This window comes from Pithys albifrons, chromosome 10 (assembly GCF_047495875.1).
Source record: "Pithys albifrons albifrons isolate INPA30051 chromosome 10, PitAlb_v1, whole genome shotgun sequence".
Taxonomy (NCBI): domain Eukaryota; kingdom Metazoa; phylum Chordata; class Aves; order Passeriformes; family Thamnophilidae; genus Pithys; species Pithys albifrons.
This window is the reverse complement of record NC_092467.1, coordinates 16,948,665-16,963,860: the sequence shown is the minus strand read 5'-3', so window position 1 is coordinate 16,963,860 and position 15,196 is coordinate 16,948,665. Positions and strand designations below refer to the sequence as shown.

The window sequence follows — 15,196 nt, the reverse complement described above, 5'->3', positions numbered from 1 at the left end:
TACCAAAGTGAGCCAAAAATCCTCCTCCAAGTCCCGCCACAAGTCCCAACAAAGTGAATGGGGATACTTGAGTGAAGCCAGCAGGATCTGTCCCTTTGTGTTGTTTTACCATAGCAACATGAACCCACGTTTCTAGGCCATCCAAGGCAGCCTTCACAGCCAAAGCTTTTTCACTTTTTGTTTGCTTGTTTTACGCATGGCAACCATTTAACTTATTTAACCAGTTTTTTGCCCATTTGTCCCAGCTGGTTCCCTACATGAATGCAATGAATACATGCATTCCATGTGTAAGTGAAAAAGCCAATGATCTGTAATCAAGTACAGCCAAGCTCAAGACAAAACCCAACACTAACAGTTAACAAGCAGTTCTATAAACTCAGGAACAGAACAGTTTTCAAAAGAGTTTCTTTAATAACCCTACTTGTACTAAATATGCATTTTTGCAGACTTCTTTTTTATTAGATGACATTTATCCTCTGTCCATTCTCCATGATGTGCACACATACAGGTCAGAAAGATGACTAACAGGATTAGCAAATATTCATGTGGAATTGAAAATATGTATTTATTTTTTAATGCCTACATCCAAGGCATATACATGAAGTTCCAATTCAGAATTCAAAACAGTAACTTATTCATAAACTATTAAGGGAACAGATTCTGGTTTAGAAACACCAAAGTGGTTTCATTTTCAGGGAATATATGAATAGTAATAAAACTAAAAATCCTGACATATCAAAAGCCCAGGCAAAAAGTAACTCTGATGTCTTGCAGTTCACATGCTGCTGTGCCTGTAATGGGACATTTCAACAAGTCACAGTTAAAGGCTATGGGAACTGGATAAGTGCCAAGGGAAGATATTTTATGCCACTTAGCAATTGTGCCCCTCTATTCCATGTGACTTTTGTTTCAACATTTTGTGTATTTATTTTCTTATTAATATATTACAATGTAGCCTGTCAAATTACTGGAAGCCCCAAAATACACACAAATGAGTCCATGAAAAGATGTGAAACCATTCTACCTTTTTTGTAATGGTTCACTGAGGCAGGTTTTGTTACCTGGTACATATTTTGCCCACAAGTGGCACAAAGCTCCAGTTTGGAAGAGGATGCCTATTCTCAGTATCATTTCATAACCAACTTTCCCTTCAGCTTCACAACATTTTTTTTAATCTCTTGACTTTATTATTGTGAGCTTAGATGACACCAGACACTGGATGTTTCAGCTGAATAATCATTGCACAACACAGCACAAAAGTTAAACACAGTTTACAGAAACAGGACAAAAATTAGTCTGCTGTGTATTCCCGGGACTTCCCTTCCCCCCAACATAAGCAGATATGCAGTTGAATCTTCCTAGGCTGAGGGGTAAGATTTTGTTTACCAAGTGTAAACAAGAGAATAGTGTCTTACAAGATCAGGATGCAGGAGGGTTCAACAGGTGGAAGGGAAGGAAGTGCCTTCGGGAGTCTTTTAGTTGAAGGAGTACCCAAGAGTCTTCCACAAGGAGTAGACTGGAACAGATTGTTCTTTGACAACAGCAGAAATTCCCAGAAGTTACTGAACCTCTACAGAAGGGAGCCCAGATGGCACTTCAGACAGACTTTAACAAGACCAACACCCTACATGCAACTTCAGTATCAAATCAGAACTTTTCCACTTTAATGTAGAGACCTCAGGAACATCCTACATCAGAACATCATTAAAGGGAGTGGAGAAAACAAGATGCTGGGATGCTGTACAATTCTTGCACTATAATGACTCAAGAGATCTGCAGTCTGTACCAGCATCAGCCGTGCATTTTCTGTGCCATTCACAGGGAGTCTATTCTTTCACAGGCAAAACATCTTCACAGGATGCCAATATGGCCACAGCAGCACCCCTGTAACACCTGCCTAGAAAGACAACACTACTTTAGGCATTCTGCTTCTATCTTTTAGTTAAAATGTGGATGAAAAATCTCACTGCTCTTCCAAGGGAATACCAGCAGCACAATTAACTGCCACCTACCTGATACACACTCAGGAAACAGAAGGAAGAAAAAACAGAGATGTCTAGAAACATAAATGCATAAACACATGGTAATCCAAGAAATCTCAAATGTACATTTAATAAAAACTCAAGTTCCAAATTAACCCATTAATCAGCTTTTCCTTCTTATAGTTAAATTCCTTTGGACTAATTACTTTTTATGGTTTCTAACTGGTAACAGAATAGGTTTCCTGGCACTGGACTATCTTAGTCTTCACAAACACAGCAGCAGCCAACAACCTCACACAAATTTCATTTATCTTAAGTTTTACTTGGCTCAGTTTCTAATTGCACACCTAAACTAAACAGATAACAGCTCTAATGTACCTATCAAGACAGATATAACCCTAGGGAAGGCATCTCTGTGGAACTGAAGCCACAGCAGGATGGAAAGTTCACAACTCAGCAAGGCTTCTTCCACTCCAAGATTTCAGTAAATTACTCTGTCAATGAATGCTTGACACTGTTATTTTTTTCAAGACTGAACTCCAAAACTTTAGAACTGCATCTAGAAATATTCTCCTTGGAATCTTCCTACCAGAAAAAAACCCTAAATCAATCACTGGAGGATTTAAAATCTTGAAGTGACATCTACACATTTAGAAAAGTTGTTTTGAAACAATGACCTAATAAATACCCCCAATTGCCTAGGTTAATGGTAAGAAATCCACAAAGAGTACTAAAAGCAAGACTATAGCATTGACCATAAATACGCTATATAAGGATGCAACCTTTGTGGAGAAAAAAAAAAAGGTGGTTGGCAAATAAGTGAGCAGGATTGAAAATGCATTGCTTCCCATGAGAGAGGAATTTGATGAGGTGATACAAACCAGCCCTCTCCACTGCCATGGGCCATAATATACTCCAAGATGGAAATGAACAGGTTAAAATATTAACTATCAGGTATTTTAAAGTAAACTGCAGGCATTATCAAAACCACATTTTGGGAAAAAAAGCCAAACAAACAAAACAGAGCAACGAAAGAAGTGTGTATTGAATTTTGGTCTCTAGAATAAAGCATACTCTAAAAGGCAATTAGATTAACAGATTAATACATTATTTCGTCAGGTTGGTAAGAATGCAAGATTAACATATTTATCAAAAGTTAGATGTAAGCCACTAAACTTTCAGATGCACATCTTACAGATTGGAAACTTCTCCCACACAACTAGGGAAGACCTTAAAGTGCCACAAAATCAAAAGAATGAGTCAAAAGGAGTTTCCCTTTGTGTAGGGGTAATCTACCCTCTCCCTAATTGTCTATCAAGTAACTGGTGCAACTCAGATTGTTGGGCAGAAAAACATGTTCAGGTTGCAGTAAAAGGTTTTTTCGTAAACATTATTATTTATAAGCACTTCAGTGGGGATTTGTTTCAGTCAAGGTATGCATCACCAGCATGTTCCACTCAGAACAGAGATTCACTCCCATAAAATTTTAACCATTCAGAATTTCCTTTAATCATTTACACTAAATGTATAATCAAAGACTGTAAAAGCCTTTGAAGCACAAGTATAGCAAGAGGGAAGGCCACAACAAATTCCTATATCCATAAAAATAACTTGTGCATATTGTATGCCACAAGGAAATCCCTACGCCTCATCACTGGAGTGCATCAAACCACCGGATCTGCAAGGATTCACCAACACTGGTCACTTTAAATGCTGGAGGGAGAACTGATCTGTCACAGGACACAAGCTGTACATACTGGAGGAGTGACTTGGCCCACCAATGCAATAGCCTTAAAACAAGAAAAGGCCCATTTTTTCAAATACCACAACAGCTGTTTCATAAATCCAAAGAGAATTTTGTTTCACTCAAGTCATTGTCAAAAACAGTATATTGCATTGATGATAAAATACTACCATAGTTCTTAACCACACTGCTGTCAAATGCAGCTACAGTCTAACAAATTACTTGTATAATCTAAAACAAAAGAGGACACATTGGTCTTCAATCCACCTCCAGCTTCTTGGCAAAGAAGTACACGAATTCAGCAGTTTTATACTATATAGCAAACTCATGGATACTTTGGGGTTTTTTTTATTGTCCCTCACACACAATAAACCATGCTGATTTCCAAAAGAAAATGCCTACACTTACAAAGGAAATCAGAGAATAAGTGGATTGTCATTATTCTTCAGAATTATTAAGGACACCTTATGTATCCCAGCCCCTACTGCCTTCTGTGCAGAAACACACCCTGTACACCGCAGCTCTATAATTAACCTGTTTCACACCCATGACCTCCAGATAAGCTACTCCCCTGTAACCTAAACAGGTCTCTTGCAAGGTCACAATTCAACTCATTTAAAAGAGGGGCCCTTTCCAGCTGACTTCCAAAAATCTTACAATGTGTTGCAACAGGAAAGGCAAAAGAAAAAAATCAGAACTTGGCCAACTAGTGTACTCGAATTACACAGACTACTAAAGAGAAGGGATAAGTATAATGGAATTGTATTTGTTAATATTAAACAGATAGCTCATTTTAAGGTACTATTCATGAAATAATTATTTTCACATTTTCCTCAAAAAAACTCATTTATTTCATTACAGATACATCAGAAACTAGCATATTTTCCCAAACATATTTCTTTTTGAGCACTACAAGTCAACATTATTACACTTACATGCAATACAGAAAATGTTCTCTGCTGAACTTGACAAGTCTGACTATTTAGATTATCAAGGTTATAAAGTAAGTTTTTAAAAACAAAAATTGTGATACTGGAAATAAAAAACATGGAATATAAACTAAAGTGGCAGCTTTAAAGCCTCTTTCCTTGATTTTCAGAGATGTGTAAATCTGTTTCATTTTGGCTACCACAGAGTTAATTGTTGCTGTAATAGCAGAAGAAATGCTGCTCTGTTGGATGACTGCCAGCACATAAAAATGTGAATCCACAGCTATGGATAAAGCAACTCCAATTGCACTACTTCTCTGCTAGTGCATTTTTATGGTAAAAATGTTTCTACTCATGAAGTGGCTAGAAAGGAGCATACTGCTGCTAATCACCACAAATATTACTGCTAGAGAAGTAATGCCTGTTTATAATGCACAAATATTTTGTGGAACTAGATCAAACGTACTGCAACTGCAAACACATTTGCAATCTGTATCCCACAGAGTATTTTCTGAGATTCACAAATTGTCCAAGACTTGGTAATTTCTGTCTTAAATGTTAACAGAATATTATTGGAGATATCAAACAAAAGAATTGCTAAGACAAATCACGCAAAGCTTTACCGCTATTTTCAAATAACACTAAAAGAGAAACCTCACTTTGACTTTACAAATTACACACTTCAGCATTTCAGAGAACCATCTGTGGAGAAAGTTTTGTTATTTCACAAAAACAATGGAGGAGGGAGATTACCAACAGAATTTAACATACAACTTTTTGTACCTTCAGTAGCTGCCAATATCACATAATGTTCTTAGAGAAAAATGCATCGCCACTGGAATACACATATATCTGGGCACTGAAACAATGGACAGAAAATTCATATTCATTTCCTACCTCAGTATGCAGTCAGTGCCATTCCAGAACCAGAGGAGCTTAGATCTCTTCCTTTAAACCTGACCTGGGACCGTTCATTTCAGTGGAACTACATTTTGTCACCACTTGTTCTCACAGCTAACGCTGGGTGAATATACAATTGCTATCACTCACAAGCAGCAAATTGGCTACTCCGTGGCAAATGCTCCCTGGCATGTTTTTATCCCATCATCAATAAAAGATGACAACACCAAGTATAAGCAGTAAGATATCTCACAGTTCCTGCAGGGTAAGAGCCCATTCTCCAGTTCTTACTGAGCAATAGCTGGCATGCTGCAAATTCCCATTCTTCACTGAGCATTCAGCTGCCTGTTTGCATATCCACACCTTAAGTTTGCCATCTGGCTGCATGAGGCTTCACAGACTAGAAACCAACATGGACTGATCCAAGTCATCCCCATAACCCTCTCTGGCAACAGCCTTCACACTCAGTATTCCTGGTACAAAAGATTTAATCAATCATTCCACCCATACAAATCCAAAGGGAAAATCATCATTGATCTGTGCTGGGAACGTCAGTTGACCTTTATAAAAATAAACTAGTAATGACTTCTTAAAACCTAAGAGTATCTAAAAATAATTTCTCTTATGGAAACCCTAGATACTAGAAATAGTTTCTTGTGAGAATACAACTTCTTCGCAACTCCACTTTAACTCTCAAGATGTCTACATACAACCATAAATGTGGCATCGTAATAGTTTCACTGTGAAAATATTGTGTCATGTTCATTATCTAAAACTTCAGGGACTACTCAAAATATCATTTCTTAGGTTTAATTACTTAACTTCAAGTATCTTCAAAGAGAGACTTCTCTCAAACCTCTAATGTTTTTGCAAGTCCAGTGATGGCTAGTATGACAAGAAATCCATTCAGAAAAGTGGAAGACAAGTCTGCTAGAGGAACTTCATAAACAAGATTTCAAAAATAATGTTTATTCCAATGTATAGGGGGAGTCCAAGTAAACCGACATTCATTTTCTAAGAAATACTTTCAAAAGAATAGGCCCAATTTGTTAACAAATTGCATTTGTGGTAGGAAGAGAGACTTCACAGACAGAAAGTTTTGTGTTCCCCCTGCTGGTTTAGCAACTGAGTTCAAAACACAGTTCCTGAGGTAGGCATCAAGATGCTGGGGTGTGAAAAGATGTTTTGCATGCCAGAAACAAAAACTGAAGCTTATTTTTTGAAAGAATTCAGATCCATGGCAGTTCTCATTTACACACTCTGACCGGGTGAGGCTCTGGACACACAAATTGTGCATCACTATCAACAACCAAGCAAGACCTCCCCAGAGACAGAAAGTAGGGCAGGAGAGAAAAATCTGAAGTGTCACTTTAAACTTAACAAGGTTGGACTGCAGCAAACAATTGGGGGAAGCAAGTTTCAGAGCAAAGGGCTCTTCACCGAAGGAGGCCAAGGGCCTGCCCCCTCCTCGCCCCTCCCTTCCTCCCCAGCTGAGCACCAGCTGCAGCACTTGGGGTCCGCCCAGGTCGAACGGAGGAGCAGCTCCAACGCAGCTGGAACTCAAACCCTGTAAGCTTTGATGGGTTAAACTGGAGCGCTTCAAATGAATACGCATCTTCCATTAACACTTTACTAACACTCTTGGTGGGAATACTTTAACAGGCCATTTGTGCAGCATAATTAAAACCTAGATACCAACTCGCGTTGTGCCTGGCAATCATGAAAAACAAACATGGACTGTAAGAGAAATAAAGTAATCTTAGCAAGAAGTGATAAACAGATTTGTCTTGGGAAGATGTTTTATTTATATGTGTAGTTTTAAAGTCTTCCACATACTATGAGTCCTTCAGGTCACTGTGAGACAAACCTAACTGGTATCACTGGTGAGCAGGCAGTTCTCCCACTTAGGGTTTTCTTCCCAGAGGGAGTCTAACTCCAGCCTGTTTGACCTCACTTAAAAAAAACCCCAAGTAAATAAAAATTTAGTTTGGTATAAGTACACATCTAATAAGAAAACCTTTTTCTTAGAAGAAATCATGGCACTTGTTCGTCCAAGTATCTGGTAGGTTACAAACCGTATCAGGAGATCTCTGTAAAAACTGAACCGTCCTGGTGACACTACATTTGGAAAGAACATAATAAATGATGGCAAATAAATTTTAACAGCTATAGCTTAATAGACCTGAAATAAGCAGGTTTACATCTGGGTACATCCACAGCAAGTGGAAAAGGCATAACTACACACGCAGCTACACCTGAGGTCGTTTCTTTTGAAAAGGAAAAGAAGTACCACCTCCCATGCTGTTTGACACCAATGACAGTGATTTTGGTATTACAAATGCATCTGAATCTGAGGAAAGTTCAACATTTAAAAGTTACTCAATATACAAATAACTTTAATGGCACATTCTTGTTATTACTAGGAGAGATGTACTGAGAAGGCTGCAATGAATTGACTCCAGTACAGCCCTTGCAAAACACGCAATAATAAATCCCACAGCGGAACGGCAATGAAGGGACATGATACTGGCCTTTGTATTGTCCTTCCCTGCACTAAACTCCCACTCTGCTCGTACACGGCTGAGTTCCCACCTGGCTTCGTTAGGGATACGAGGACCCCGCACGCCCAGCGGTGCATCCGCACAAGGCTTCGCTCGGTGTCCGCAACTCGCCCGCACCTTCCAACCAGCCGGACCTAGCGCCCGTCGTTGGGACACCTGTAGCGCTGCCTCCTCGCGCCCCCCTCCCGCCTGGCGTCGCTCCCCGCTCCCATTCCCGCGTCCCTTCCCGCAGCTCCGCCGCGGGCCCCGGGACCGGCCGGCACAGGGTGACAGCCCGGGAGTGCCCGGCCCGAGCGCCGCACCCACCTGGCGGCAGAGTCTGTCCGCGCCGCGTCCCGCGGGGCAGGCACGCAGCAGCGCGGCTACGCCATGGGCACGGTTAGCCGGGACGTGAGGGGACGGAGCACAGCCCTCGCCGAGGCCGCCCAGCGCCGGCCACTGCCGCCCGGCCCGCGGTGCGCGAAGGAGGCGGCGCGGAGGCGGGAGCGGGGGAGGCGCGTGTCGGCCGGCCCGGCCCCCGGCCCCGCAATAACCCCGCGGCGGGGCGGGCGGGGCCGCCATTGGGCGCGGGGCGGGGACGGTGCCGTGACCGCCCCAATGCCCCGGCGCTCCGCCGCCCCATCGCGCTGCCTCGGTGCCCATCGCACCGCCGCCCTAGCGCAGCGAGCGCGCCGCTCCGGCCCACACCTCAGCCCCGCCCGGGACCGTGAGCAGCGTCCCAGTGTCACACAGACCGTGCCCGCAGCCGGTGCCTCAAGCCCCTCGGCCCCGGCCCCGGCCCCGGCCCCAGCCGGCAACGGCTCTAAGAACCGGCCTCGAAAGCGCGTGAGACCCCGCGCGCCGCGTCCCCAACGGAGCGGGGGCAGCGCTCGGCACCGGCGGTGTGACAGTGCCCGGCCCTGCCCTGCCCGCCGAGGTACGACCCGCAGCCCGGGGCGAGCCCGGGTCCCGCTGGCCGCGGGGGCAGCGCAGGGGCGGAGCGGGACCCCCAACCAAGGGCAGCCAAAAGCCCCCAGCCCAAGAGGGTTTGGCCAGCACTCCCCCGCTGACAGCGTATACAGCTAAGCAAACTAATCCGGGTCACTCGAGGTTTATTACCTACGGTAGAACATAACAAAAAGTGCTGTTCAGTGCAGAATGCACTTTTAAGCTTGTCAAAACACCCAACGTCACGGCTCTTGAGTTGTGCAGCCAAGTGTCAGTGAGGGAGCACCACTATGGTGAGGTAGCCAGCCCAGTTCAGCCGTAATTTTCTCTTACAGCAAGGACGGGCAGAGAGTTGGTGACAGTCCTGGGAGACTGCAAGGTCCGGTGTCGGCTGCTCTTGGTACCTGCATATCCTTTAGAGGCCATGGTAACGAGAGCACTTGGCAAACAATACAGCAAAACTCCCATCACAAAATTGAGCCCTAGTCCTGTTAGTACCCAAAGAAGCAATTATTCTTGTATAGGCTTGGAGGCTGTGTGGAGATACAGGGAAGTACAGAGGAGCTTCAGAATGTTTCAACAAAATTTTACTAGTTTCACTGGTTTTCTTAGGAGGGGAGCTGAGTTGTTCCCAGTGCTCTTTGACTTCAGATCATTTGCCCCTGAATCATGAGTGCTGAATTCCTACATCTACCCAAGAGGTATGTTAGGAGAGTTCAGACAAAATTTAGCCACTCTTGAAATGGCAGTTTGAAATCTAAAAGAATCCATTGCCACTTTGATCTGTACTGTTTGGATGAGCTTTACTCATGCAGTTCTGCTGCACATACCACGCATCTGTCCATGGCTGGGTCCCTCAAAAGACTAGGTCTCAAAACTTCTACATTTTCTGTATATGAGACCTCTAGTAAGTAAATCAAAGTAAATCAAACAACAAGCATTTAGTCTACATTAAATATTTCAGCAAACAGGCTTATAAAACCCGCAGAAACATGTAAAATACGAGTTTGGACTGCTTATTGGCAGCTTAAGCCAGCTTACAGAATTTTTTATTTATTTTGAGTGTTTGAAATGTTGTGCATGTTGGAACATGACATACCTCCTCTCTTATCACTCTTATGTGTAGAATGCAAAATCTTTGTAAGAGAGATGTGGAAGTGGGGGAAGTCCTTCAACAAAGAAGAAAATTAATATTCTGTAGCCACATATACATTTCCAAGCATATTGTATGGCTACTATATATCCACTAGTTGAAATACCAGACCCCTGATTAAAAATGGGATTGAAACTTAAACAAACCAATTCTTTTTCTTTTAATTACTCATTTAGGTCTCAATCCTGCAAAGATTAAATCAAACAGATTAGGTTCACTCAAATAAGCATCCATGAGAGCTGTTCAAGTGTGTGAAGTCAAACATGTTTGCAGAAATCTTGGTGAAATCAAATTCTTTGTACATAGGTCTGTCCCCAGCCAAATTATTTTCACCATTTTCACTCATGTTGATAAGAACTGATTCTTGTCCATGGAGCCAATTCTGTTAGGTACTGACCATAGCTGAGGCTTTACACCACTTTTCCTGGTGACTGAAAAAGTTCAAGACTTTCTAAGACACACTCAGCACTGATTTTTATAGTTCTAAACTAATATGTAACTCAGTGGATGTATATGAAGTTCAAAGACTGTAGATATGAAAAATTGCCACATTAAAGTACAATTAGGCACACCCAGGAACATAAGAATAGACAGCTGCCTTTGGCAATGTTTTTGTTGGTACATTTTGTGGCAGAATAAATACAAAACACCTACTTTCTATTAAACCCATGGAAAATTCCTATAATCTTAACTATAGTGTTCACCTTTGAACTATAGTGCTCATCATTGCAGCTGAGGAACACAATTTTATACATAATTTATATTTTCACTTTTTAAGTATTTTCTGATCTACTGATTAACTTCAGTCCAGGGCAGGATTATTTCACTTCAGACACTGGCCCATTCCAGCAATGTGGTGTATTATCCTCACTAAGATATATGAAAGCTGGGACAGTTCACTTTCTCAGGAGGTTTAGAGATTTTCATAGTGCTACATAATTAAGCCTAAGTAAATGTAAAATCTTAAAAAGTAGGCACCAAGTTAAAACCATTAACATCACTTGGCAGTTTTAATTTCTTTTTTTTCCCTCCTTTCCCACAAGATTCAGTAGGGATGCTTCTGTGGATAACAACTACCCATTTAAGACTCTCACAAAATTATAGACCATCTTCAATTAGTTAATTCGTATTATGGCTGTAGAGCTCTAACCTGCACTGAAGAGTCTGCTGAGTTCAAGGCACCAAAGCCAAAAGCAGTATCAGTCCCTTAAAATGGCATCCAACCTGAACTAACTAATCCTTCCTGGTGACAGGGCTTATTGATGTGGATATCATTTTATATTCACAGGATCATGAACTATTTGGGGTTGAAAAGGAGAATTAGAGTTCCCTTGTACTCAAAACCAGCATAATAAAACCATCATTGCCTGGGTAGTTTCTACAATTTTAAGAAACACAGAACCCTCTCTGCCTGAGTAATGATGTGAGACGGGCCTTGGGATAACTGTGAAGCTGGGAACTGTGTGCTACTGCTGGTACAGCACTGAACACACTTCCTGCTAATTAACATACTCTTCTGACAAATCCACTGCCACAAGTATAAGCATGCTTTAAATAGTTGTTGCAGGATGTAGTCATCTGATGATCACTTACCTATTTATAGCACAATTTAAAAGTACTTTACTCAAAAAAAGAAATTAAGGGTACAATAGCTCTACAATAAGTTTATTCCCAATTTGACGTGGAGATTCTAATCAAAAGCACAGACTTCCATAAACGAGCAACTTTGTATGAAAATTATTTTTGTCATACAGTATATCAAGATCACATCATTTATTTCCAGACATTAGAAAGGACTAATTCTCACTAAACTCTTGTCTTGGTTCAGTGTCTTGAATCTTTTCAAGGCTAAAAGATCATCCCAACCAGTAAAGCACTGGGGGGGGGGGGGGGGGGGGGGGGGGGTAGGTAGGAAGGACCACACTGTCCTAAGAACTTAGGAGCAGGTTAGAGTGTATTCTTGGAAGAAAGCAGTTTGCAGTGTGCCCCTAAAGGGGAAGAAACCACGTGCAGAATGCAGGAGACCTTTTGACCAGTAGAATTCTTCCATGTATGCTTGCCTCAGCTGACTGACCATTGTGGGATGACACGGTGTGGGAGAAAGTAGATAAAAGTAAAGTTGTAACTAAGAATAAAGTCCTTTTATCCTCGGTGTAAGCTTTCTGATCTAATTGCTGCCTGAGTTGTTTCTGCCTCCTTGATTGCCGCTAATTTACTTAACTTTATGAAAGGGCGACCCCCACACTATTGGTAGTTTTGAAAGTCTAGAAAAGAGTAAATATCCTAATTCACTAAATTTCAAAAAGGAATGGATGAATAGGCATCCTGCAAGAATATCGTGTACCTAAGAACAGTTTGGAATTGGGACCAAGCACAAGGGGTATGGTATGTTCAGATGAGTGCAGTCATTGCCCATCCACTCCATCCCTCTCTGAGGTAAAATGTTATTTAAAATTAGCTTTGTGTTTTAACCTGGTTTTGTGATTTATTGTGCAGCTGAAAGTAAGGAAAGAAAAGGTCTAAAAGCCATAATCATAGGTTGCTGACTAGATATGGATTGTTATCCTTCAGTAACTCAATTGTTATGGTCATATGACTCTACCCACACAACCTTCAATAGGAAGGTTCACTTAATAAAATTAAGCCATTAAAAGCTTCTTAGGAAATAACTCATTAATACAAACTAATGAGGTAAAATTCTATATTCCTTGCTGAATGATCCTGCATTCCTTGAACACCTCAAACTTTTGCCAAAGGTAAGTAAATGTTAGTGTTGGACTGTTAGACTTGTCTACACTTGAAAGTTACCTTGGATTAAGGCAGGGAGTGAATTTGAAGTGCAGCAGCAAATCTGGAGGAGTTCCAAACACAGACAAGTCATATATAGTGAAATTGTGGAAGATACCAAGGGTTTTAAACTCAAACCTGATGCTACATATCCAATTCAAATAACACATTCTTAAAGCATTCAGATTTTAAAAAGGAAGAAAAAAGACAAAAACACTCCATGACTAACAATGTACTTTGTGCCTCTCATTCTTCCCTGCTTGCCTTGCATAGGCTCCTCTATACCCAGCACTCCTATTGACGCTGTTATGCCCCTTACCCTCCTTCAAACATTTTTCTGATAAGATGTTTATAGGCCCTCAACCTACCAAATGCAAACACAACAGACCAGAAGAGGGAGGAAAGAGATTATATGAGAGAAGGGAAAAATCAACAAAAGATCAAACAAGAACAATGTGAAACTAGCATACCTTCACTGCTCAATCACTTCTTTCTGGCTGGATCCCATTCCTCATATTATATGTTGTCTGTTTAAAGCCCAATCTGAAGTCTAATCAAACAGGCAGAAGTCAATAGATTGCTTTAAACCCTTCAGTTCCAAGCAATTCTCTTTATGTTTGATCATAACACACCTAGAACTTAGTCACAAAAAAATTATTTAATAACATATACACATAATTTCAGATTCAAGCTCACATGTTAAATAAGTCATATTCACCACTGTAATGCTTAAAATATGGAACTATACATATGACTAAAATTGCACATGTTGTTTGCAGAATTGAGTCCCAAACTGCTGTATTCTGTTCTGAACTTTATACTGCATGTTTGTGGCTTCAAGACCATATTATGGATTAAATTCTTTGTAGCCAAGATGTAGATACCAGAGGCTAAAACCTTCTCATGTCTACAATGTCCTAATTAATTTATTATTTTTTATTTCTATAATTTCCATAGGGTGCCAAAAGTTTTATGGAAAATCATCAAGACAAAGCTGCTGCATAGAGAGCTAACAATTTCAATTAGCAAAGGTAAGTGAAAGAAAGGGATGCAAGGCAAAGTAATTGGGCATTGGAGCTTGACACACTATTCTAATTATGTCTTGGACATTTTCTTTTAGCCCTTTTGATCTTTAGTTGATTTGTTTTTCTCTTTTTCTTTCCAGTCTGATTTGATTGCGAGGACACAGTCCACTGGGTCATGATAAAGAACTGGAAAGAGATTTTAGTAGAGCCTGCCTCCCAGATGAAGCAGAGCCAAAAATCAAGCAGATAGATACAGTCATTGCCTTTCACAAAGTAAATCTCATCTAGCACATTAAAAATGCCTGAAATAAGATTACTTAAGCTATATTTCTGTCCCAAAATGAAAAGGTTGGCTAGATGTTCAGAATCCAGTGAAATTTCATGTCAAGTAAACAATCAAACCTAAAAACCCCCAGAAAAACCAACCAACCAAAAAACCAAAAGTTGCCAGACCTTATTTTATTAAATAAAGCTACTGTTTCGCTATCAGTCTGTTTGCAAAGGGGTTTGAAGATGAGGAGGTTATGAGATGTTTACGAGGTGATACCAGATGATATTTTTGGAGCCCAACTTAGCTAATCACAGTTTAAAGCAGAGCCATAAAATGAGTCTCTCTTCAGTGTACAGTGTGTTTCCAAATTTGCACCCCACAAGTCATTTAAACCTATTTAAACCTACTAGTTGTATGAACTTAAATACCGACCTGTGGCAAAATTTTTTGATTTGGTAATTACCAGGTAATGTATTGCCCAGGCTCCATTTATTTCCTGTTTGAACTCCAAAAGTTCAAGGAAGGAATTGTGCTGCTTTGTGCTCAGGTTTAGCACTGATCCTGGAGAACACACCTTTATTTTTCTTTTGCAATAGAAATTACCAATACTACTGCAAAACAAATGCTTAATTTTATACTTTCCTGTGTGACTTACAGTTTAGATCTAGCTGGAATTATTAATTAAAAGTTTTTCCTTCACATATACAGTGCGGCATTAACTATTTCAGAGAACATATTCTTAGAGGAGTTAGAGTCTTTTTGCAAGCTTTCATCCCTCCAAGTGATCTGTAATACATTACATTCCTTATTTTGCTTTAGACTTCTACTGATTTATGCCTTATGTTGGATATTTGTTTGTTTTTCCCATGTGTTAGTTCGTTGTCCTTGCAATTACAGTAACACGTGCCAGAGAATGT

The 15,196-nt window shown here is 40.7% G+C and overlaps 1 protein-coding gene across 1 annotated transcript in view; it reads right to left on the bottom strand.

The window, feature by feature from the left end:
• The window catches only part of TGFBR3 (transforming growth factor beta receptor 3), a 109,269-nt gene extending 100,661 nt beyond the window's left edge, over positions 1-8,608 (bottom strand). The window contains exon 1 of the mRNA XM_071564987.1: positions 8,423-8,608. The gene's annotated coding sequence lies outside the window, so the exon portion shown is untranslated. The remainder of the gene's footprint in view (positions 1-8,422) is intronic.
• Between the last annotated feature and the right edge of the window lie 6,588 nt (positions 8,609-15,196).